This window comes from Pogona vitticeps, chromosome 15 (assembly GCF_051106095.1).
Source record: "Pogona vitticeps strain Pit_001003342236 chromosome 15, PviZW2.1, whole genome shotgun sequence".
In the NCBI taxonomy this organism is placed as follows: domain Eukaryota; kingdom Metazoa; phylum Chordata; class Lepidosauria; order Squamata; family Agamidae; genus Pogona; species Pogona vitticeps.
Genome location: NC_135797.1, coordinates 9,445,198 through 9,471,237, shown reverse-complemented (window position 1 = coordinate 9,471,237; position 26,040 = coordinate 9,445,198). Strand labels below are relative to the sequence as shown.

Here is a 26,040-nt window from a genome sequence, read left to right as displayed (position 1 = left end):
CTCCAACATGACCACAGCTTGTAAAATAGCCCCCCCCCAAAAAATGAAAATAGAAATATTAAAATTAATAAAAATAACCCTTTAAAAAACATGAAACAGATGGCACCGACTCATATCAGAGTGGATAGAGGAATCCTCTTGCAGTGGATTGATGGGCCTCCCCCGAGAGGTCACCTGGATGACCTTGTGGGTCAGGCAGATGACATTAATTAATTTATTTGAGACGCTCCAAGAAACAACATGGGCCCGAACTGTGCAGGGCTTTGTATGTCACTGTCAAAACCTTGAACCTGATCGGGGACGCCACAGGCAACCGGTGGAAGCGAGCCAAAGCTGCAGTGACGTCCAATTGACTCGCACCAACCACCAGTCTGGCTGCCACGTTCTGGACCCGCTGAAGTCTCTGGATCAGGTTCAAGGGGAGCCCCACACAGAGGGAGTTGCAGTAGTCAATCCAGGAGATAACCGGGGCCTGCAGCAAAGGTCCTGAGGGAGTCCTTGTCTAGGTAGGGGCGAAGGTGGACAATTAGCCTGAGCTGGTTAAAGGCTGATCTGGACACGGCTGCAATCTGGGACTCCCAAGAAAGATAGGGATCCAGAAGAATGCCCAAATTCTGCGCTTGACCTCTACACTGGAGGGGAGCACCATCCAACCTAGAGACCACCATCCCCAACCTCTCAGAGGTCCCTCCCCAGGAACAAAATGTCTGTTTTGTCCCGGTTCAGTTTGTTAGCCGTGGTCCCCCCCCGATTTTTTCTGATCCCCCCCAGGTCTTCCCATCTAATCCTACGTTTATTTTCTAACCACACCAAGCCTTTTAGCATTCCCTAAACTTTAAGGTACCACAGTACACTAGGACCCTCTTATCCACAGGATCAGCATCCGCGGATTCACTTATCCATGGTCTGAAAATATTGAAAATATTAAAAGAAAACTCCTAGAAATATATATATATATTGCTAAAGAGAGCCAGACACCTGCTATGTATAAACCTCCCTACTATTACAGTATAGTGTTCATTATAATCAGCGTTTTTCAGTATCCACGGGGGGGGGGACTGGGAACCAATCTCCCACGGACAGGGGGTCCTACTGTAAATTGTATTACACCCCTGAAGCACACAAAACAAAATATAAAACAATCTCTTCCTTTGCAACCATACCTTCAAGGGCCAAGAGAAGTATTCCTATTATTGCAGCATATAATTCCCTTGGTTATGCCTGAATTTGCATTAAACGCATTCCCCCAGAATTAAGACACATTTTTTTAATAAAAAGGGGGGGGGAGACTAACAGGGAGTTGAGAGGGAAATGACCCCCCAAAAGAAAACGGAAGCCCCCTTTTCTTTCCCCTTCCCGCACTTGAGCACAGCAAAACAAAAAACAACCTCTGCAAAACGCCCCATCCTCAACTGCCCTGCTCTCAGCCATTGCAAATGCAAAGTTGTGGATTCCTGTAAGGAGTCCGTCCATCTCACATTTGAGCTTCCTCTTTTCCTGCTGCCTTAAAGCTTTCCCAGCATTATGCTCTGTCCCCAGGGAATCCTCTCTTCTCGTGATGTCCCCAAAGTAGGGCAGCTTCAGTTTCAACATTTGTGCTTACATAGGAGTAGATCTGGTTCCTTGAATAGGCTACGTTTTTGCACTCTGCCTGTTCCATTACTGGCTGTCCCATGGATGACACTTAATAATGACTGAATGTAGAGAGTGGAGAAGGACTGAAGTCTAAGAGCCCAAGACTAGATGGTCAAGGGCCAGATAAGCATCACTAGAGCAGATGAAGTGATGCGGCAGTCCAACCCCTTCTTTCTTTCGGGCCATTCTTGCCTTAGCCTAACTTTTGACAGCCTGGGGGCTGTGTTCCTGGGCTGCAAGACATTTGGATCTGACTCTTTCACTGGGCAAATCTTAGCCAGCAGGGCAATTCTGCCGGCAGATTTATTCTGGTAGGAGATTTCTGAGGTTAGCTGAAAAGGTTTATAATTAATCTAATCCCTTCAGCCAATGGTCTTTGTGTGTCCTAATGATTTAAAAGGGATTAAAAGGTGCTTTTAAATACATATATAATTGGCCTGTGTTCACTCATGCTTTATATAAAGCATTTGGTTTGTTTAAATCTTAAATCATTCTTTATAGATAGATAGATAGATAGATAGATAGATAGATAGATAGATAGATAGATAGATAGATAAATAGATAGATAGATAGATAGATAGATAGATAGATAGATAGATAGATAGATAGATAAAAGCATCTTATAAAAGATATAAAAAAGCATGAGTTAACACAGGCCAGTTGTTTGGTGCATAAGAGTCTTGAAGTACAATTAACTATAAAACAGTACTTATAATTCTTTGAAAATTAAAATAGTGTAATGCAAATAGCAAATGACTGAATTTTGTTTCCTTTCACAGTTCAAGCGATTTTTTCCAACTGATTTTACTAATTTTTGGAAGTGCGGCACTGGGATTTTTAAGTTCAAAAATAGGAACCTACTTGTTTGCAAACATTTTCACTGATGAGATCCCTAGAGCAATTTTGAGTTTGTCAGTGGCATACACAGGTTTCATCTTGGGTAAGCCGACCATGTTAATTCCTACCAAATGCAATGACTAATGCTTAACTTTTAATAGAGACGTGTCTGAGGATGAATTGAACTATAGTAGTGATATTAATCTTTGGTCCTTTCTTCTGTCTCCAGCTGAACGCTTTGGGATGTCTGGAGTTATCGCTGTTTCTGCATTCAGTCTGCCTGGATGCGGTAAACTTTAGTCCAGGAATGGATGTGCTCCTTGATCAGTAAGTAGTATATTTACTATATTTCTACTTGAATAGTTTTGAATAGTTTTGTAAATACTTGCCCTTCCACATGTCATTTAAGGAACTTAAATGCAAAGAATTTGAAGTGGTTGTTGAGGCTGAAAGCTATTTTCAGTACATTGTGATATAGATTATCAATTTATAGAATTTCAATTGTAAATCAAACTCATAAAGAAAAAGATGCATAGTACTGAGGCACTAAAAGCCTTTAAATAGCATTAAGCGGTCACTAGAAACACTGAATAATATTTTTGCATTTTGTAAAAGTAAGAAGTACACTTACAACTTGATATAGTTGTAATTGAATAGTTTATTAGAGGCACAGAAGAAAAAGATGTTATCGGATAATTTGCCAATCTCGCGGCGTGAAAGGGGGCGATCTGTGGTCAGTGCCTGAGACTGCTTTAGCTCTGCAGTGCCTTTGGGTGCCTCAGATTGCACGGAAGCCTTTCAGATTTAAACAAACCACGTGCTTCTCGATTGCCACTGGCAGGACTGCGATGGCTGGCAGGGATCTGGCAGAATTGGCTTTACTTTGACAGGCTCCCCCCCCCCCCGAAGTCTGAGGGTCTCAAAGGATTCCCGAGGGCAAAAGGGAGACCCGGGGAACCTCATAATTCAAAAGGAGCGAGATAAGGAGGCTTCCAGTTCCGAATCCAGATTAGGGTGGAACAAAGTTCTGCTAACAGAGCATAAAGTTATGCTAACAGGATTTTGCCCTATGTGTTTCTTCTTTCTTTCTTTCTTTCTTTCTTTCTTTCTTTCTTTCTTTCTTTCTTTCTTTCTTTCTTTCTTTCTTTCTTTCTTTCTTTCTTTCTTTCTTTCTCATTTTTCCTTTCTTTTTTTCTTTCTAATCTCCAAATGCCAAATTATCACTTGAGATACCCAGTTGCTATAAAAGACAGTAGAATGTTCACCAGATAGTGAATCCACAACTGAACCAGTGGGGCAGGAACGTAAGAATGAACATTCACAGTTCATTGAGTTCAGCCCTGACTGAAATGACTGGATATGTGCAGCTAAACATAAATGGAGAGTACGTACAAAGCATAGAGGTTATACCCCAACACTAAAAGCATTATATTTTTGGAAAGAGGTGGGGCACATGATATAAACTCAGATGAAACCTACTGATGAGAATTTTATATAATATAAATTTATATAATATTAATTTATAATCCTGAAAGTGGTGAGTTACACTGTACAGTATATTTGAATTATGATGTTATTTGTCATTTATGTTATTGTTATATATTGTTATATTAAGGGAAAGGAAAAGAAAAAAAACATAAATGATGAAGAACCTGGATCAAAGCCACTCAAGTACAAATTAGAGACCGTAAATACTAGTTACCTCTAGTTTTGAAGGCAATGTGCCTCTGAATATCAGGGTTAGTTTGTTTTTTTAAATGGGGATGGTCTACCTCTTCAATTTGTTCAAAATATAATCCCAATTGCATCGTTGAACAACCTTTACTAATAGCAATCTTTGCAGCAGATGGGCAAGAGGTGGAAGATGCTCCAGATAAGTTAATGTTTCAGGTGATAAGTAGTTGCTGTATAACACTTCCCCAAGTGTCATGATTTAACATGTGCTTTTTCTTAAACAGATTATTGTCATTCTTGACCTTTGTGGCACAGTTTTTGATTTTTTTAATAATGGGAATTGTGATTGGACAGAAGACCTTTCCTTATATCGATGTCCACACTTTCTTTTATACAATAACGGTCTACCTTTCACTTATTCTTATACGGTAAGAATTGTTTTTCTTTTTGTCTTGTTTCATATTGCCCACCTATTCACAACTCCTTAGCTAAACACTCTTAGATTTCAGTCCTATGCATGTTTACTTAGGAGTAAACCCCATTGAACACAACAGGATTCACATTTGAATGGGTCCAGTATATCTAGCATTACACTTAGGTTTTTTTTTTAGATTTTCAATCTCCTTGAAACAGTCACTCCTTTTTATGTGAGTGAAGCTTTCTTGGGTGATCCACATGCTGAGAACCAGAGAGATTAGAGCAGGGCAACTTCAGAGGATTCGGGAGCCATTTTGACTTTCTCCAAAATCTCAATACTGCTCTTCACATAATTTGGCTCCCTCCATCCTGGGGGCAGCAAATCAGTAGAAAAGAACAAACTATGTTTGTGAATTGCCCTTAGCTACCAATCTAGCTCTGTATCTCAGATTCGCATCAGCATCAACCTTTCTCTTAAATCTCCACCTTCATCAAATTACTTTAGAATTAGCAGGTTGCTCACCTTCTTCATATACTTTAAGTTTCTTCAGTGAATTCAACTCCTCCTCTATTGCTTCCTTCCATTTCTCCTGTTCTACTTTTGGCATTTTACATATTTCTTCATATGTCTCTGGCTCAGTTACATTTAAACAGTAATATGCACTGGGTTTAAATCTATCTGCTGGTCTATGTTCTCTCGCAGATCTCCTTGGTATTACCCTCTCTTCCTCCTGAGTTTCCCTTTCCTCTGAAACAGAAGGGATTTCAACAGGTTCTCTCTCTTTCTTAATCTCCTGTTCTGGCTGTAAATTTTCATCTTCATCATTTTCCTTATTCTCTTGTATGTCTGGCATGTGGATGATAGGTTCAGGTGGCAAACTAATCTTATCCCAGTAAGCATGCTCATTAAAAGATGCACTGCTACTTACTATTACTTTGTTTGTATTAGGTAAACCAAATCTAAATGCTTTCTTATTCTGTTGGTATCCTAAGAAATACATTAGTCTAGCCCAGTGGTTCCTAACGTGGGCGATAATGCCCCCCAGGGGGCGATTTCATTTTTCAGGGGGGCAGTAGAATGAAAAGGGGCGGCGTGGGGGTGCTGGAGCAGAAGGGGGGCGGTAGGGGGGTGCTGGAGCAAGCCAAACCTGTGAAGATGGCTGCAGCCTTTTTGCAGTGTGCATGAATATATATTTTCTTCCAATCTTAATTTAGTTTTAGAGTTTTCGTCTTGAAATTTTTAGTTCCTGAATTGCGGTATATTTTATGCCCTTTTTATATTTCTTTTTGCGTCTTAAAATTCACTTGCAACTAAATCATAAAATGTTACTTTTGGGGGGCATTTCATTTTCTTGCAATTGAATTTTGTTTTCAGGGGTCATTGGATTTAAGTGTAATAAATAAATAAATAAGAAAGAAAGAAAGAAAGAAAGAAAGAAAGAAAGAAAGAAAGAAAGAAAGATATCATCACCGCAGGGAGGGGGGCGATGATAACTTCCTCAATGGCTCAAGGGGGCGTTTCTTTCAAAAAGGTTAAGAACCACTGGTCTAGCCTTCCTGTCACCTTTCTTTCTACAGTGGTGCCTCGCTTAGCGAGGTTAATCCATTCCGGATTAACCCTCGCTCAGCAAATCCATCGCTAAGTGAAATAAAAAAGCCCATACGAACGTATTAAAACTGATTTAATACGTTCCTATGGGCTTAAAACTCACAGTTCTGCGAGTTTCCTCCATTGCGGCGGCCATTTTGGATGCCTCGTTAGCGAGGCAAAACAGCGGTCAGCATTTTGTTTTAGCAGCGGCCATTTTGGAACCGCCGATCAGCTGTTCGCTATGCTTTGATCGCGTCCGCGCGATCAACGCATAGCGAAAAAAGCCCATAGGGGCCATCGCTGAGCGAACGCTCCAGTGATGGACTGGGACCCCTCGTTGTGCGGTTTCATCACATAGCGAAGCGCTCACTATGCGAGGCACCACTGTATTTTCTTTAGGGATATGCACTCATGCTGGTGATCCAAATACATGCAAGAATTTTAAATTTGGCTTTCTCCCAGTCCAGATTGTGTAGGGAATGTTGTTTATTCCAGTATGCCAAAGTATATGTATATTTATTTATTGTATTTATACCCCGCCTATCTAGTCATTTCGACCACTCTAGGCGGCTTACAACAAATGATAACAAGTTCTAAAAAATTTATAACAATTAATTAATTAGATGATTCTATAAGATGGGAAAAATAAAAATAAATCAGATAAAGAGAGAAAAAAAGGAAAGAGGACAGGAAATAACTGGAAGGGAAGGCCTGCCTAAACATCCATGTTTTTAGTTGGTTCTTAAAAGTACCCAGCGAGGGTGCAGCGCGAATCTCCGGAGGTAGGTTATTCCAGAGACGAGGAGCCACCGCTGAGAAGGCCCAGTTTCTAGTTCTTTCTTTCCGGGCCTCCCTTGGCATCAGGCTCCTCAGCCTCACCTCTTGGCTCGCATGGGTGACATGGGTAGAACTAGTTGGGAGTAAGCGTTCCGCCAAGTATCGAGGTCCTAAACCGTTTAGGGCTTTATATGTAAGCATTAACACTTTGAAGTCAATGCAGAAACGGATGGGCAGCCAGTGCAGCATGGCCAGAGTAGGAGAGATCTGCTGGTGTTTTCTCAATCCAGTAAGGAGTCTGGCCGCCGCATTCTGCACCACTTGAAGTTTCCGCATCAGCTTCAAAGGAAGCCCCACGTAGAGCGCTGTCTTTCTGCGTTTAATACCATGTTTATTCAGAATTGACAGGAACTTTGCATTAGTAAATTCTGTTCTATTGTCAATCTGAATTTGTTTAACTTTCTTTCCTGTTTTTATTTCAACAAATCTCAACCATTTTTCAAATTCTATATGGGTTGAGCTCTTATCTTTCATTAAATAACAGAAACCAAACCTAAATTTGTGGTCCTATATAGATAGAATGTATTTTGCTCCTCATAGGAATGCTTGTTTTGGACCAATTAAATCCATAGACACTAGATCTAAAATATTCTCTACTTGTATATTACTGTATTTATTAGTTGGAGCACATTTACTTTTGGCTATTTGACAAGCTTGGCAATTTATATACTTGTCACATGGTTTTAAATTTATACCAATTGAATTTTCTATCGTTTTACACAATGTTTTGTACTTAGCATTGTCAGCGATCAGCTCCCCTAGAGGATGCTTGACCGGTCGGACAGAGAGTAATTAGAAGCTTGTGTTCCCTCATTAGGCCAAGTCGAGTCCTGGTAACTTCAGCCAAAGGCTGCCCCAACACTTCTGCCTACAAGTCTGCCCTAAAAATATACTTCTGCAACCTTAGAAAATTCCAAAAAAGAAAGACACATAAGCTTTATAGTCAGTAGACATACTTAGCTCAGTCTGGGTAGGACTCAGTAGCAAAATGTGGCCCTATATTTCTCCCTTAGGGTAATGCTAAGACAGCTCCACTGTTCAAGAGACCAATTGATTTTTATAATTATTAATTTATTAAGAAAAATATAGAAATTCACAAAATAAAGTCAGTTTAATGCATAAGCCAGCATGTTATCATTTTCAAGGAATGATACAAAATATAAGTGAAGCAATAATTCTCTTTAAATACAAAAACACTAAAAATCCTAGAAAAATCACTAAAAAGCTCTATTAGGGTGGGCAAAGGCTTAAAGCCCCCCTTTTCTACCTAATCCCCTACATCTCTATCAGTCTGTTACCTGCACTGCACAGCAGGCAACAAGACCTAGCAAACTGTAGTCCAAAAAGGTCCAAAAATGAGAAATCAGGAAAAAGGCTTTTGTCCACAGTAAGAGTTCCTTTTTCAAGCTTAGCTGGAAACCCCCTGTAACGGCCTCCCTCTACCTCACAAAGGGGGGTCGTTACGTCACTCTACTTCACTCTTCTTTTCCACTGCCACCAACCATTCCCTCAAATAAGTAGCTTCAGGCCAAAATAGGATTCAAAATAAAAACTCAAGTTTATTGGGTACAAATAAAAGGAATGGTAAATCACTTATAATTAAATAATAATTCAATCACTATAATAAAGGCACTAGCATACACAGACTCTCACAATATATCACAGATCTCCTAACTCCTCTCTAAACCCTATCCAAGCCCTATCCAAGCCCTATCAGTCCCTATCTAAAATCTCTCACACACATTCACTCCCATTTATATAACAGCTCCACCCCTTATGTCCCACCCTCCGTCACACCATTGGTAGATGACTCACAGCTTTAGCAGTGACGGACAGGTGAGGTCATAGCTGTATGTAACACCCCCCTCCTTCTCCGTCTCTCACACTTTCATCCAATCACGGCATGAAGTCAGGTAAACAGACCCTCCTTCTCTTCTCTCTTCTCATGGGAAACAGGTGTTGTTTTCCTAGATCCGCCTGCACTCCGCCATAACAAATGACCAGTCTTCTTATCTAGGAATGTCCTCCTCAGGCCTACAAGAGAACATTCCCACATCCCTCTGCAAGAACACACTGTCAGCATGCAGAAATCATTTATACAGAGAACCAATATGGAATCCATTTTACATTGTTCACTACTACATATCCCATTCAGAAATTACATTCTAGCTTCAATAATCTAAACCATGACTTAGCCTTAAATGCCATAAATGAATACAGTCCTTATGGGGACATACATTTTCATAAACATTATTTACATTCACATTGCTTAACCTGTATACATTTGTTCTTATAAAATGTGCTTGTAAAACCTTCTTTTGCTAATGAGCTGACTGATATTAAATTATGCTTTAGCTTAGGCACATATATCACATTAATTGGTTGTGTTAGACATGGTAGTTTCACTTTACCTTTACCTATTATTTTGGCAGTCACAGCATCGGCCAAAAATACCTGTTGATTAAATACAGCTTGGAAATCGTAGATCAGCTTCTTATTTTTGCACATATTAGCTGTGGCACCCTAGTCAATAATCCATTCCTCATTGTGGTCTTTAGAGTTGTAAATAGTCTCTGTTAGATGTGATTCTTTGTCTTGTCGTGGCGGCTTTCTTTCTCTCTTCTTTTTAGATTTGCAATTTCTTATCAAGTGTTGTCTGGAACCACAGACAAAACATTTATTATTTTATTTATTTATTTATTTATTTGATTTATAGCCCGCCTATCTGGACTGATGGACCACTCTAGGTGGCTTCCAGGTTGAATAATTGAATAATTTCAGCTGTGACCTCCTCCTCCCCAAGTTCATTTGGCTTGTTTCTTTGTAATTTATGCTGATTAGAGGGTTTAGTGTCACGGAGTTGCATATTATCTTTCCTTTTCTGTTCCTCCTCCAAAAGCCTATTAGTAACATTCAAAATAGTCAGTTCAGCTTGGGGTAGAACCTCCAAGTTTGACACAAATTGGTCATATGTGTGGTCCAATGAAGAGAGAATTATGAAAGCTTCTTGTAGCTCTGTAAATACTATATTCTTTTATCTTAAATCCATGAGCATTGTTTTCATTTGCTCTAAATGTTGTAACATGCTCTCACCAGTTTGTAATCTGGTACAGAATAATTTCCTTGCTAACTGTATCTGACTCCCAATGCTGACTCTTACAAAGAGTCCCCTTGGATGAGCCAACACCTGCTTCACTGAAGTTAGGCCTGTAAGATGGATTAAGAGACGGTCTTCTAGAGTCAAGCCGATTATTGCAAGTGCTTTGCTATTCTGTACCTTTTTTCTTTCATTTAACACAGCTGGTGGATTTTCAACTATGTCCCATAATGACTCTTTTTGGAGAAGTAGCTGGACTTTCTGCTGCCATGTGGAGTAATTCTCCCCATTCAGCTTCTTTATAGTCAGTCCTGACTATCATTTCACTGGGCATTTTACAGACTGTATTTTAAAGCTGTTTCTACTTACTGCTGCAGCTTCTGCTCATTTTGGCTCACTCCCTCTGGATTCTCTCAGGTCAGCATTTACCTTGGCTGTGTATTCCTGGGCCCATAACCAGTGACAGAGTTGTAGCAGGTGCCAGGTGACACTAACAAGTAGAATTTCCAGATCGAAGAAGTCAACTAGCAAAGATACAGTTTTGATAGCAGAAATTATATTAAATCAAGTTTGTTGCAGAATATATACATACAGCTTTGTCCTTCTTCAGTCCAATGGTCATTCACAGCAATATCAACAGATTTTAGGCATTAATCAGTTCAGAGTCCTTGTAAATCAGTCCAGCAGTCAGAGTCTTCTCCAAGTTCTCTCCACGACGTCACATCAACACACCACCACCATAATGTGTGCTGAGGCTGCTGGCTTTATTCTTGGCTCAGCCAACCCTTGGTTTCCCTTCACAGCTGATACAAGTATCTTGTATCATCCCAGCTGTAGAAATTGTTACCTTTAAATTCATTCTTAGCATGGATCCTGACAAATACAGCATTTTTGCTCTTTACAACTGCTTTATACAAAACCGAATTAACAATTCCTTTCAGGTTTATATCAAACCTGTCAGAATACATCAATAATGATTTAGTAACAGGTTCCTTTATCTATTTTTTTGTACAAATGTAAAATTTATTTATTATTTATTTTATTTATTTTATTTATATCCCGCCTATCTGGTCAATTAAGGACCACTCTAGGCGGCTAACATAAATGTCATATATGTTTTGGTGTGGGCTTTTGGATTAAAGAATTTAAAGAATCAAATATCTCAAATGGACTATACCTCCTCAAATGTATGATTTTTAAATAGTTTTAAATAGTCTAGTGCAGAAAATGGAAAGCACAGTTTTAAGCTGCAAATTCTTTCTTGCTATTGAAATAATGGGGAGTTTTTTAACTGACCCACTGAAGCTGTTATCATTCATTCATTCATTCATTCATTCATTCATTCATTCATTCATTCATTCATTCGTTCGTTCGTTCGTTTGTTTGTTTATTTGTTTATTTGTTTATTTATTTTTATTTATATACAGTACATACATGCACGCACGCACGCACGCACACACACACACACATACATACTCACTCCATCTTTCCACTAAGAGCATTCAGCAGCTTACAAACTTCCTAGGAGAATAAAAACAGATTTTAAAAAAACAGATATTTCACTAAACTGTTCTTCAGTAGCTGTCATATTTCTAGAAAGAAGGCATTTGACTTTCCTCCCATTGCAAGTAGCAGTGTGGCTTCCTTGACTTGTGGACCATGGGAAGGGTTGGTGGACGATTGTAAGGACCTCGTTTTGTCCATTTGGACTGGGACACCACAGACCTCCTAATTAGTAAAGCACTGTAAAAGACAGCATATTGAAAAATCAATCAAAGTGATCTTGGATAAAATGGAAGAGCATTAAAATTAGCAAAACCTCTCAGCTAATGCACTTAATTAGAGTTATAGTAATAAGTTTCTTCTTGAAATACAAGGAAGTGGAATCTGAGACTTCCAGCAATCCATCTCTAGAGGCCTTTCTCCAGGTCATTCTGATATATTCAGACATATCACCACAAGCCAAGGGGAAAAAAGAGGATTGATAAATGCCATGATTTATTATATGAAAGCTGATATAATATGGATCTCTTGTCTAACGAATACATTTGGCAGTCATTTGCTTAATTTTTTTTAACAAATGCAATATAAACACATCCTCCTTAATTATTATTCTTTCTCTTTTTTTATTCAGTGCATTAGTTATGTGCGTACTGACTCCTTTCTTGAGCCATTTCGGCTTTGGGTTTAACTGGCGCTGGGGAGCTGTCCTTGTCTGGAGTGGCGTCAGAGGCACTTCCACTTTTAACACGGTTCTGGCATTTAGTCGAACCCCAAGTGTAAAGTCAGAAGACCTTGAGATTAAGACTACGGTAAACTTAAATACTTTGGAAATTACTTCATATACGTACGTCTATATGGTGCATTCTATATGTCTTGTGACGGAGGGATTGCAGGGAGTGATTACTGGAGATGGGAAACAAGTAGACCCTCCTGGAGACATCTTGCAAACGTTCAGCTCCAAGTGACCTGTACTTTTCTCACCAATGGATGGTAAGATCCTGCAGGCATCTGCCACCGAGAACTGGGCTGTTCTTTGTGGGCAGAGTAGTGTTGCGCAGAGGATTTACCTTTGCAGTTTAGACGTTTGCAGAATACAATTGTCCTTTGTATTCTTGATGAGAAAATGTCCACACTGGTAATTCTTACATCTGGTCCACTTTATTTTGTCCTTATTTCTAGAGTGCCAGTTCTGTTAACTCGCCACTTAGATCTTGTTCCCGCAAAAGCACCTCATTTACTGCTCATCAGTGGCCTCACGAGAAAAATTGTGTCCTTCCACCAAGACCCTAGAAGGACGAGTTTTGGAAGAGCACTGAGTTTTGGTTAAAAATATCTAGGTGCACAGGAGAAGTGCAGGGAGTCACGGTGCAGAAGTCTCCTCAGAGGAGACCCCCCTTATTGTCTCCACCAGTGGCTCTTTCAGTCTCAGTAACTCACCCTGAGACACTGGCAAGAGGAAGAATCACCAGCCGACGGTACAAAAAAGGGACCGTTTAGAGCAACAGGCCTCAACAGACTCACAGCCGGCTTCCAGCAGACATCTGCAGACTACATTCGCAGGGCACTAAGGGTGCACGAATACCAGCAGACTAAAAAGGCTGCTAAGCGGAGAGGGGAGGCTCCCTTTGAAATCAGAGGCGGGTCTCTGCTCGATGGATTGACCGTGGCCCTAGACCAGGAAGGTCCCTCCCAGGCAAACTTAATGAAAGGCAGCATGCAAGGTTGAAATAACTCTGGGAATGGATAATCTGTGGGTCCTGGCTAACGTTCCTTCTAATTTTCTGATGTTCCCGTGTGAGGCCCCCTCCCACCCCCTCGCAGGGAATTTTGGCCGCAACCAGAAGCCAATGGGTAGCAACACTGGCTCGGCTGTGCGGTCCCAATGCAGAACTTCAATGCTCACCATCGAGCCTTTTAATGTATGCCTTCAATTTTACTGACCTTTACTTTTTTGATACACACTTAAGGAAAATGTAAATTCAGTATGTCCCTTGACTGCTGTGATACAGAAATCATCTTCATTTTATATAGGTACTTTGATGCCACTGACCTATTATTATTTTAAGTTAGAGAGAGTTAAAAATTGTCTTGCTGTTTTGGTGAAAATAGCTTTAATCTTTCAAACGTAACTAGATAATTTTTGTAAGTGAAGTTACTGGGTACTAAGTGCTAGTGAGCACACTGGGACTGAATCAATATGCTTAGGATCATTGTATCAGAAAATGGCCTGATACGGGGAGGGGAATTAACAAAATATTGTAGCATTTTTAAAAAGTATCAAATTTGTTCTCTGCTAATTGTACGCATTTTTATATTTCAGATATTATTCTATTCTGTATCATCATCTTTGCTAACCTTGATAATTAATTCTACCACTGTGAAAAAGCTGGTTATCGCATTAGGTAAAATGTTTAATATATTCATTGTTTCTTTTGGAAGAATAATATATTTGTTGATCCTCTGATATAGTTTACAGAACAATTAAATAGTTATGGTCAGTTAAAAATTAGTTATTGAATGATGAAATGTGCTTTTTAAATTAAAGTTGCCTGTTCTGCCCAGAATATAAATTTGTCAACCCCTTTTCTTATCCCAGATACGTTATTTGTCAGAGGCCACCTATTCATATGCTTTATTCTGTCCGTCTTTTGTGCTTGTTTCACCGTCTAACCTTCAGTACTTAGACAGATATCCCATGTTCTCATTCCTGGATTGTCTGGGACATACTTTTGAGTAAGCAGATAGGGTTGTCCTGATTGTCCCATATTATTGCCATAAGGATGATGATGATGTAAATTATTGTTTCATGCTAAATGTGTGTAATTTAATTAAGTTAATTCAGGCTCTTACTCTAGTAGGAAAATAAACCTGTTTTTTTTTCTCATGGTTGTGTAAAATGCCGTGCAGAGATGGTGTGATAATGGGGTGGATTCTGGTTCTGAAAATCTGTCAGCATCTCTTAGCTCCTCAATTTTCTCTAGTTTGTTTCTGTCAAGTTACAAGCGTGACTTTGCTGAGCCTAAGCTATTACGTTCATCCGAAATAAAGTAGTCATAAGAAAATATAGCAAATAGTCTTGTTTTCTGTCTGTTTCACTTCGTTTGTTTAGTCGTTTAGTCGTGTCCGACTCTTTATGGACCAGAGCACGCCGGGCCCTCCTATCTTCCACTGCCTCCCGGATTTGGGTCAAATTCATGTTAGTCGTTTTGATGACCCTGTCCAGCCATCTCGTCCTCTGTCATCCCCCTTCTCCTCTTGCCTTCACACTTTCCCAACATCAGGATCTTTTCCAGGGAGTCTTCTCACCTCATGTGATGGCAAATGTATTGGAGCCTCAGCTTCAGGATCTGTCCTTCCAGTGAGTGCTCAGGGTTGATTTCCTTCAAAATTGATAGATTTGTTCTCTTTGCAGTCCAGGGGACTCTCAAGAGCCTCCTCCAGCACCACAATTCAAAGGCATCAATTCTTTGGCGGTCAGCCTTCTTTATGGTCCAGCTCTCACTTCCATACATCACGACAGGAAAAACCATAGCTTTTACTATTCAGACTTTTGTTGGCAATGTGATGTCTCTGCTTTTTAAGATGCTGTCAAGGTTTGTCATCGTTCTTTAATTTCGTGGCTGCTATCACCATTTGCAGTGATCATGGAGCCCAAGAAAGTAAAATCTGTCACTGCCTCCATATCTTCCCCTTCTATTTGCCAGGAGGTGATGGGAAGAGTGGCCATGATCTTAGAATTTCAGACCATTTTTTGTGCTCTCCTTTTTCACCCTCATTAAGAGGTTCTTTAATTCCTCCTCGCTTTCTGGCATAAGAGTGGTATCATCTGCATATCTGAGGTTGTTGATATTTCTTCTGGCAATCTTAATTCCAGTTTGGGATTCCTCCAGTCCGGCCTTTCCTATTATATATTTTGCATATTTTTGTTGGCCATGCTTTCTAAGGCCCACTTGACTTCACTCTCCAGGATGTCTGGCTCAAGGTCAGCAACCACCCTATCTGGGTTGTCCAGGACATCCAAATCTTTCTGGTATAATTCTTCTGTGTATTCTTGCCACCTCTTCTTCATGTCTTGTGCTTCTGTGAGGTCCCTACCATTCTTGTCCTTTATCATGTCCATCTTTGCACAAAATGTTCCTTTAATATATCCAGTTTTCTTGAACAGATCTCTGGTTTTTCCCTTTCTATTCTTTTCCTCTATTTCTTTGCACTGTTCATTTAAGAAGGCCCTCTTGTCTCTCCATGCTATTCTTTTTAAGTCTGTGTTCTGTTTTCTGTAACTTTCCCTATCTCCCTTGCATTTTGTTTCCCTTCCATTCTCTGCTATTTCTAAGGCTTCGTTGGACAGCCATTTTGCTTCCTTGCATTTCCTTTTCTTTGGGGTGGTTTTTATTGCTGCCTTCTGTACAGTGTTTCGAGCTTCCATCCATAGTTCTTCAGGCACTCTGTCCACCAAATTGAGTTCCTTAAATCTGTTCTTCACTTCCACTGTGTATTCGTAAGGGATTTGGTTCAGATCCATCTTTGGCTGCAGAGAATATAATCAGTCTAATTTGGGTATTGCCCCTCTGGTGATTTCTATCTGTAGAGTCACCTCTTGTGTTGTTGGAAAAGTGTGTCTGTGATGACCAGCTTGTTCTCTTGACAAAACTCTATGAGCCTTTGCCCTACTTCGTTTTGAACTCCAAGGCCAAACTTTCCAGTTGTTCCTTTTATCTCTTGACTCCCTACTTTAGCATTCCAATCCCCTAGAATGAGAAGGACATCTTTCTTTGGTATCAGTTCTATAAGGTGTTGTAGGCCTTCATAGAATCGGTCAATTTCAGCCTTTTCAGCATTGATCATTGGTGCATAAACTTGGATTATTGTGATGTTGAAAGTTCTGCCTTGGATTCGTATTGAAATCATTCTATCATTTTTGAGATTGTATCCCAACACAGCTTTTCCCACTCTTTTGTTGACTATAACGGCTACTCCATTCCTTCTATGGGATTCTTGCCCACAGTAGTAGATATAATAATCATCTGAATTGAATTCTCCCATTCCCGTCCATTTTAGTTCACTGACACCCAGGATGTCAATGTTTATTCTTGCCATCTCCTGTTTGACCACCTCCAGCTTCCCAAGGTTCATAGATCTTACATTCCAGGTTCGTATGCAGTATTTTTCTTCGCAGCATCGGACTTTACTTTCACTTCCAGGCACGTCCACAGGTGAGTGTCCTTTCAGCTTTGGCAAAACCACTTCATTAGCTCTGGAGCTACTTGGACTTGTCGTCTGCTCTTCCTCAGTAGCATGTTGGACACCTTTCGACCTGAGGGGCCCATCTTCCAGGTCATGTCTTTTAGCTTTTTTGTTTCTGTTCATGGGGTTTTCTTGGCAAAGATACTGGAGTGGCTTGCCAGTTCCTGCTCCAGGTGGATCCCGTTTAGTCAGAACTCTCCACTGTGACCTGCCCGTCTTGGGTGTCCCTGCACGGCATAGCCCATAGGTTCTCTGAATTACTCAAGCCCCTTCGCCACAACAAGGCAGCAATCCGTGAAGGGGTTGTCTCACTTACTCTGGGACAAATTTTGAAGATTTTGTGCTTTGTGAGAGATGTTCTGTCAACCATGGCAAATAGAATTTGTATGAATATTCACAGAGAGTATTTTGCTGGCCAATTCCTTAGATGTGGTCATTACACATTTTACATGCCTAGAAATCTATAGGAGTAGAGGAGAAAATGTGTGAGAGAAAACCACATGTGTTGCCTGCAGAGAACGGCCTTCTGTTTGATACAGAACAAATACAGGCTTGCTGGAGTAAAGTGGGCTTAACTTGAGTGCTGATATTTTGTAAGCTGCGCTTGGACTTTTTGGGCTAAATCTCTTCAAATAGCTCTGATTTCTCCCTTAAAAACATACTAGTTGCATAAATCTGCTAGAAAGGGAAAAACATGTCCGTCGTTGTGATGCTCTTCTGTACAGGAAGAGAAAGAGAGTACACGAGGCAGGTGAAGTTTCCCTTTGATTTAGTTTCTTGAATAAGTACTGTTTTGCCTAGGAAAGTGAAACTGCACGACTCTCATAGTTTAAGACTGTTTATATGTAACCCTTCAAATAAAAATGCCCAGAGTAGTTCTTGTAGGTATTTGCTGTTTCCTTACACTTCTTACAGGGAATAATTGATTATTTTTCTGTTTTTATAGGACTCTGTAATGTTAGTTTTCCAAAGCGCATGGCAAGGCATAATGTTTTTCAACATTTCAAACAATTGCTGGCCACTGCCTTTGCAATGTTGAAGTTCGATAGATTCTTAGCTGATGCAAACTGGGCACTGGCTGAAAAAATTATATCAGACGAAGATCTGGATAAAGTAAGTCTTGTTATGTTAATGCGAAAGAAATATGTTTGTCTATTTATTTACAGTATTTATATCCCACCTTTCTCCCATGGAGGACTTAACAAGACTTGCAACACGATTTAAAAATCAGATAAAGTTCAAACCCACAATAAAGTTCAATAAAAGATTATTAAATAAATGATTACATCAGAACAAACACAGGATTAAAGAAATCAAGGAGCTATTGAAAAAAAATTGCCAAAAAGGAGTATAACACCTACCATTGGGGGAAAAAAAGGACCTACTCACTATCCTCTACAATCAGTCATTGGCCAAATGCATGGGTAATAATAAACATTTCTCTGCCAGCAGAAGGGCTGGAGGGACCCTTTGTCCCCCTTTGGAAGGCCATGGAGGCCTTTATAGGATACGAAGGGCAGTCGGAATTATGTCCAGAAACGAACATGTGACCAGTGAAGCTTTTACGGTGAAGAACTGAACGCAGTCCCGTGTAGAGTGTTTTAAAGGAAGGCAAATGGGATATAACGAATGCATGTGTCACTGGTCAGACCGTGTGGCCACTTTCCAGAAAATCTCAGGGACTGGGAATTGGTCAGGGGCACTGGTCAGATATCAGAGAAACTGTGATGGAGATATACGCGGGTAGTGGATATTTGACCTGCTACTGCAAGAGGCACTCAGCGGTTCATGCAGAGAAGCATCAAAACACAACTACAAGGTCACGATGCCCTCTCCTCTGTTTCTGGCGGTTCCCAGGTCCATTTCTTTCCCAGCTGTACCTCCCTTGCCCCACCAACCGGCCTACTGCCTGCCTTGAGCGCTATCCCTTAAAGGCATTCGTTGAGCTCTGCCCCTTCTTCGGATACAAGAGTCCTTTTGCAGGAGACTCCACAGCTCAAATTCCCATGTTATTTGGTTCCAATGATTTATAGCGCATTTTACAATAACCTTTGCATTTGTCTCCAGTAAGTGATGGTAGCCTAGGAACAAAGTCAGCATGAAGTCTGAGATCTGGCTAATTAAAGTTATGTACCGTCAAGTCAGAAGTGACTTGTAGTTACCCCAGTAGGTAACGTCTGTAAGTAGAAGCAAAATTTCCCATAGGAATGCATTGAAAACCATGTATTTATTTATTTATTTATTTATTTATTTATTTATTTATTTATTTATTTATTTATTTATTTATTTATTTATTTATTTATTTATACCATGAAATTAATCCATATTGGAATGGTGGCCACAACTCGAAATTCTGTAAGTCAAAGCAAAATTTCCCATAGGAATGCACTGAAAACCATTTAATCCATTCCGGCTGTTTTTCGTTCTTATCTAGAGGCGCCATTCTTACATTGAAGCATTAGTGCCCACAGGAACTAATGCAAAGCCAGTTAATCCGTCCTCTATCACTAGGGGGAGAATTTTTCTTCTTTTGACCTAAGATGGACTTTAGTCAAAAAAAGGGCAGGAAAGGAGGGAGGGTGGAGGGAACTCCATCTAAACAGAACATCCTTAAAAACCAGCACCTTTTAAAGAAAACCAAGCACCTTTTCGTTTAAAAAAAGGGCAGGAGAACACCTTTTAAATAGAACACCTTCAAAAAAGACACAGAATCCAGCAAGCATTATTCCAGCACAGAACTCTTCATCATAAAAAGAGAGCATAGAGGGTGAGAGAGATAAGACAATGCATGGGGGGGGGAGAACCTCGAGTCCACAGAAAACTCCATTTTAAACTCCATTTTAAAGCCTGCCTGCCTGCCTGCCTGCAACCAGCAACCATTATTACAGCAAACAGATCCCCAAAGAAAAAAAAGACGTTGAAGCCACTTTTTACACTCACACATTTTAAATCAACCGAGAGGTTACAGTACACAAACCCTAGGGGCCACAGAATGCAAAAATAAATACATAAATTTTACATTTTAAAATTATACAGTCTAATTTTCACATTTAATTTTAATTTAATATTGCAGTCTACTTTTCACATTTTATATCCACACTGCAAGACCCATCAGGGCACAGAAACATAACCCTCCCACCTAGCCCTACCCCTCCACCAAGCTGCAAAAACCCCTGTACAGCACAGTAAATAATGTACAGTGTTTGTATTCACCCAGAACAGGCAGTCTCTCTGTTTTAAAAAAGTCAACAATCTAAAAATCCAAATTGTAAAAAAGCCAAAAAAATACAGTCTGTAGAGTACAGTATCAGGCAGTCTGAAGACTCTCTCCTTATCCACTCTCTAACTGCTGGGACGAGCAAGGTAGCAGAGAAACAGCCTCTCCGCTGGCCAACGGTTAACAGAAAGTTCAAATTTCACACTTTCCCCACCTCATTTTTTTGTTCTTATCTTGAAGCTCCGTTAGCAAGTAGAAGCAAAATTTTGCAAACGGAGCTGTTCGTAAGTTGGACTGTTCATCGGTAGGGACGCTTGTAAGTAGAGGTTCTACTGTGTAGTGTATTTGTTCTCAATAGACTCACTGATGAACACACTGCTCGGCTTCTGTCTATTTCATGAGATCTCTTGCTTCTCAGTGACAGGTAGAGTAGGACCCTCGGATCAGCTGGACCAATACCTGTGGTTTCATTCAACCACGGGTGACTGGTCAATTCTCACGGCCCTGTAGCTCCATTCCTTGGGTCCAGGGGCCATGTTTTCAGAATGCCAGGACGAGGTGGGAAGCAAGGAAGAACTTCCGCTCATCCGGGCAGGGGACGGGATCGTCCTTCTTCCTTCCCTCTCACTCAAGCTCTCCTGGGTGTGGGTTGGGTCAGGCCTTCAGACCTTAATTAGCTCTTCTCGAGTTCACAGAACCAGGAACAAAACCAGTAAGCACCAAAATATAGTTGAATTAGGGTGGCACCAGCTAACTATAATTTTAATGCCAAGATCGTTGATTTGATGTTGAGACTTCTAGTGAAAGTGATTTTACTTTCTTGTTTTTCCTCTCTGCAGTTAGATTCAGAAGAATTCAATCAACGGATGAAAAAAGGCACCCAAAGGATCACATTGGGGAGCCACGGACGGCCAGCAGCCAGTAAGGCCAAGGGAGCTAGACGCCAACAACGTTTGAGAACCGTGCCATGCATATTTATTCCATCCCGCAAGGACAGTCCAAAAATGCAGGATGCTGCTTTGTTGCATATCGACGACTGAGGAGAAGGTCTTTTTTTTTTTAACAGAAAGACCTTGCAGAAGACTTAACATCTCTAAATTGTTTCTTGAAGAATAAATAATTAGCTTTGCATCAGCTTCTGAGAACACTCTGTGTGTGTTTGTGTGTGTGTGTGTGTGTGTGTGTGTGTGCGTGCGTGTATGTGTGTGTGTGTGTGTGTGTGTGTGTGTGTGTGTGTGTGTGTGTAGGATAGGCCTTAGTCCGCACAATGCAGAAAGTGAGAGGGCTTCTGCCTATGAGCCCTGCTCCACTCCATCCTTGGCCCAGTGGATGGCTGCACGGCCAGTGACTTTTGTTCTGCCCAGAGGGCTCAAGGGATGAACGTGATGCTGAGGGAGGGAAGAGAGACCGAGAGAAAGGGAGGGAGAGAGAAGGAGAGAGTTGTGACATCCGAGTGGGGCAGATGAATAAACTGTGTGATGAGGAGAGAAGGATAAGAGGCTAACTCCCTCATCCGATCTTGGTGTCTGCGCTGATGGGAGGACGGGCTGTTTGTCCACTCACCAGATGGACGGCTAGTGCGTTTCAGGGTTGAGCTGATGGGATTAACAAGGTGTGTCGTTCTCATGGCGGTGCCACCATGTCTTCTTACACCCCAGTCAAAGGAAAGTGTACTTTTCTGCCCTCCCTGACTATTCGGAGAAGGAGGAGGACTTACACTCTCCAGCTTCCCTCACGCTTGCCATACATCTCCAGAAACCAGGGAAGCTTCCTCTCTCCGGCCCTGGTCACCTGAAGGAAATGTTCTCCAGTTATCCCCCAGTTCGTTTTCTGATTTCTTTCTTTTCTGGTCAGAGAACCCACAGCCAAGATCGAGAGATTTTCCCAGGCACTGGTGTAACTTGGGAACGTTTCCCCATCGCCAGGAGGGTTGTGTTATTTTGCAGTTTTGTTGTAACTGTGCATTCCTTACCAGGATGGCCTTTGTGCCCCATTTCTTTTCGGAATTGAAGCCAGGAAAGTGGCCACCATGACTCCGGCTCGTATATCCATTTTTACAAAATTGTCCTGCCCAGTACATTGATACGTTAGTAAAAGTATGTCACTGGTGTTTGTGTGTGTGTGTGTGTGTGTGTGTGCTTGCCATCCCATGACTGGCGAGTAAAGATTTTTTTTATGTCTCTGGGAAGATACATTGATACATTTGTCGATCGCCGGTCCTGCCACGCGGATATCCCGCGGCCATTGTGTGCAATGCACTTTTACAGGAGCTGCCAGTGTCACAGAAGACACAATTCTAATCTCCTGCATTTGTGAGATGTGTGTGTTGGACTAGATTACTCTCATGTTCTCCTTGAAGTCCAGAATTCTGTGTGTTTTGTAACTTTCAAGAAGAGTTCAGTTCTTCTCACATGTGTCACTTCCTTGTAGGTTGCCTTCTCTTTTTCTAATTTCGAAGTCAGTAGCTGTTATTGGAAATCCGTTAAAGAAAAGAGTCCCTGGGAAGATAATGGGGAAGCTTAATTGGGCCGAAGAGGAGGGACTGATCTCTGCCAACACTGCACTCTTTTTCTTCTACAAATTGGCTACTGTGCAATCCAGAGACGAGTGTGGGTTTCATGAAACAGGTCTTTCGTTATCCTGCCTAGTTTCGCCCTCGGTTTTGGAGCACTTGAAAGGCTGGATGGTCAGAATGGTTCAAGACTCCAGCGTAATTTGTTGACTTGGACATGTGAAATGGGACATTATGACACATCAAGCAGTACACATAGATCTTTCATGTCACTTTCGGGGGTAGAGTGGAGCCAGGACTGACGGGATTGCTACCTTCTGAGTGGCTTTATCTGCCACCACTACCCTTGAAGTTTCCCGTTCCCCCAAACTTAACTGAAGTCCTCACAGGAGTTGGGTGAGAGAAGTATTTTGGCAAGAACAGTGTACTGTTGTGACCCATCCTGTTGCAAAGCAAACGATTTGAGGGTTGTTTGGTTTTGAACATGGAATTAAGAGTTATTGACTTTACAAAAGACCTGTTCCTCATTTGTTAATACGGACCAGTACAGCTGCCTGCATTTTTGGACTTTGACTATCGGGGCTGGACATCCAGAATTACCACTACACCGCTGGCCCACCCTGGCCGTACTTTTCAGCAGAATCAATTAATAGTGTTAGTGGTTAGTTCATAGTCAAATGATAGGTGTGGTTGTATTGATGTGGAGTTACTGGCGAGTAACAAAATTGCCACCCTTTAGTATCAGAGGTAGTTTGTGGAAGATAAAGTGAAGCTTTTATCAAGCTGCATTTTTGAGCTTTGGAATACACAGGCTTGTGTCCAGTAAGGATCATCTTGCTGGTGGAAGGAGAAATTAGGCTGCTTTCCTACCTTAATTTTCTTTCTCCTGTGCTGTCCTCATTCTCCATTGCCACCACACCAAGCTCAGTTACCCAACTCACACTTAACAGCAGATCTGAAGTGGTCTGCAAGACGGAGGGGCATCACTGAAAACTGTCTCCTTCCCTCTTCTGAAAGGGGACAGTGCCTTCTATCAGTGGAGTGACTTCCACTGGATTAAAAACCTCAGCACCCTTTTTTCGTTTTCATGTCTTGTTTTGTGTTTTGCCCGTGGGTGATTGATTGATTACGCATCGTTCAGTCTCAAGAGACTATGGTAACGTGCTCTGCATGGAGGACTTGGAACCGCGTCTAGTGTGGCTGAGAAGGCCAATTCGAGAGTGACCATCCCTTCCACACTGTTGAGGTCCATTCCTAAGGCCTTCAGATCCCGCTTGCAGATCTCCTTGTATCGCAGCTGTGGTCTCCCTCTGGGGCGATTTTGCTGCACTAATTCTCCATACAGGAGGTATTGTCGAATCCGATGTCAAAGGGATCTGATGTTGAGCTATCAAAAACTACGGTGCCCTTCATTCCCCCATGAAAGGTCCTGATGATGTTAAAGAGTCAAGGTGGACATCCAATCTTGGGAAGTATTTGAAAAAGGCCCTCCCTGCTAACCAAATCAAAGGCCTTTGTGAGATCTATGAAGGCCACAAAGAGTGGCTGTTGTTGTTCCCTACATTTCTTCTGCAACTGTCGGAGGGAGAATACCACGTCAGTGGTGGATCTATTGGCTCGAAATCCACACTGTGATTCTGGATAGACTCTGTCTGAAGAAACCTGGAGCCTCTTCAGTACAACACGGGCAAGCAGCTTCCCTACAACGCTGAGAAGAGAGATGCCACGGTAGTTATGGCAGTCGCCCCTGTCTTCTTTGTTCTTATACAACGTGACCATGTTTGCATCCTTCATGTCTTGTGGTACTCCACCTTCCCTCCAGCAGAGACAAAAGACTTCATACAGCTGGGGGGTGATGATCTCTTTACAGCACTTCAGCAGGGATGTTATCCTTCCCAGGTGCCAATACTGTATATATGTATTGTATTTACAGGTGTTTATTCTTGCTGCTCTTGTATTTCTAATGAACTCTGCTTGTCTAGGATGGTTAACTCTTACAATTTAGAGACGTAACTGGACCTGGGATGACAGCATGTCATTTGAAATAATTCTTAGCACAACAGACCCTGTCCTCTCTGTGAGGTTTGTAAAAATGTTGGTAAATAAGAGAAATTAGTTTTATTAAGTACGATCTCAAAGAGATGTGGCTGCTTCGTATTCGTATCCCTGGGGATGAATACGAAGAGTGGAAGCACAGGTGCCACAGAGGTCCATTCCTTTCCCCTAAAACCAGCCTGGAGTGATTTTACAAGAGACTACGAGCCTTCATTTTCTATTTGCTCCAACTGTTCAATATTGACTTTAACCAGCCATGAGGGGTGACTGCTGTGAGTGTTTCCAAATAACTACCGTTTATACTTGAGTATAAGCCGACACAAATATAAGCCCAGGCACCCAATTTTACAAAAACAAAAAACAAAACCCACCTGGGAAAACTTCTTGTCTCGAGTTTAAGCCAAGGGTGGAAAATGCAGCTGCTACTGGTAAATTTCAAAAATAAAATTTGATACCAATCAAATTGGGAGGAGGAAGGTGGGTACATAGAATATGCAGAAGGAGAGAAGGATGGGAGAGAGTCCTAGGAGCAGACATTCCCCTAAAGATCTTTAAGAGACATAGCTGACAGGGAAGAAGGAGGGAGGGAATGGGCTTCCCTGGGCTTGTAAACAAAGACGCCCTCATTGTGACTCTGTTTAGAGTGCTCTTTGAATTACCTGCTGACACACTGCGGAGGAAAAACTTTTCGTCTACAACTCTTTCATTTGGACATAGACTGCTATTATCCTCCCAGCACGGCGTCTGCCTGCCAGTCTGAAAAATGCAGGGCACTTAATCCGGGTCATCGGACCACCCACAGAAGCTCCAGGTGCCCATAGATGAGTGGGGGAGTCCGGAGAACACCAGCACTGCAGGGGAGAACATGTAATTTTGACACTGACTCGAGTATAAGCCGAGGGGGTGTGTGCTTTTTCAGCATAAAAAATGGGCTGAAAAACTAGGCTTATACTGGATTATATATGGTAACTGGTGGTTTTTATCAAAAGAAGTATTTAACAAAAATAAATACAATTTGATTGATCAAACCAGAATACTTACTTAGCTTTCAGGCATATTTTCCTCATATGGGGCAACAGAGTGTCACTGCGCCTACTCAGGGTTTCTGTCTGCTCATTTCTGAACTGGCTGTAGATTTTTGTGGGGAAAGCCCTTCTGGAACAGAAAGGATGGCTGGGAAGACTGCAGCTCGAATGTCACCATCTAGCTGTAACCTTGATTTTATTCTGTGGGAAATGTAGTGTAGTTGGCCCTGAAACCAGCGTTCTTCTCGAAATACAGAGGAGCAAAATATGGCTAATTTAATGGCTGTATTTGTGTGTCCTCATCAAGTACTTGGGATATTGCATTCAAGAATGGATCCATGTTTTTCCAGAAACTGGGAAAATAAACTTTGACAGCTTGTACTTTATTACGGTCAA

The 26,040-nt window shown here is 41.3% G+C and overlaps 1 long non-coding RNA gene across 3 annotated transcripts in view; it reads left to right on the top strand.

Annotated features, from left to right (window-relative positions):
* Nucleotides 1–21,186, top strand: part of LOC140702813 (uncharacterized) — a 40,021-nt gene extending 18,835 nt beyond the window's left edge. For 2 of the 3 annotated variants that reach the window (XR_013539341.1, XR_013539340.1), the window contains 7 exons: nucleotides 2,415–2,575; nucleotides 2,702–2,799; nucleotides 4,431–4,574; nucleotides 12,223–12,400; nucleotides 13,912–13,993; nucleotides 17,782–17,948; nucleotides 20,892–21,186. This is a non-coding gene — a long non-coding RNA (uncharacterized LOC140702813). The remainder of the gene's footprint in view (nucleotides 1–2,414; nucleotides 2,576–2,701; nucleotides 2,800–4,430; nucleotides 4,575–12,222; nucleotides 12,401–13,911; nucleotides 13,994–17,781; nucleotides 17,949–20,891) is intronic. The other variant, XR_013539342.1, reaches the window with a different exon arrangement.
* The last annotated feature ends 4,854 nt before the right edge of the window (nucleotides 21,187–26,040 follow it).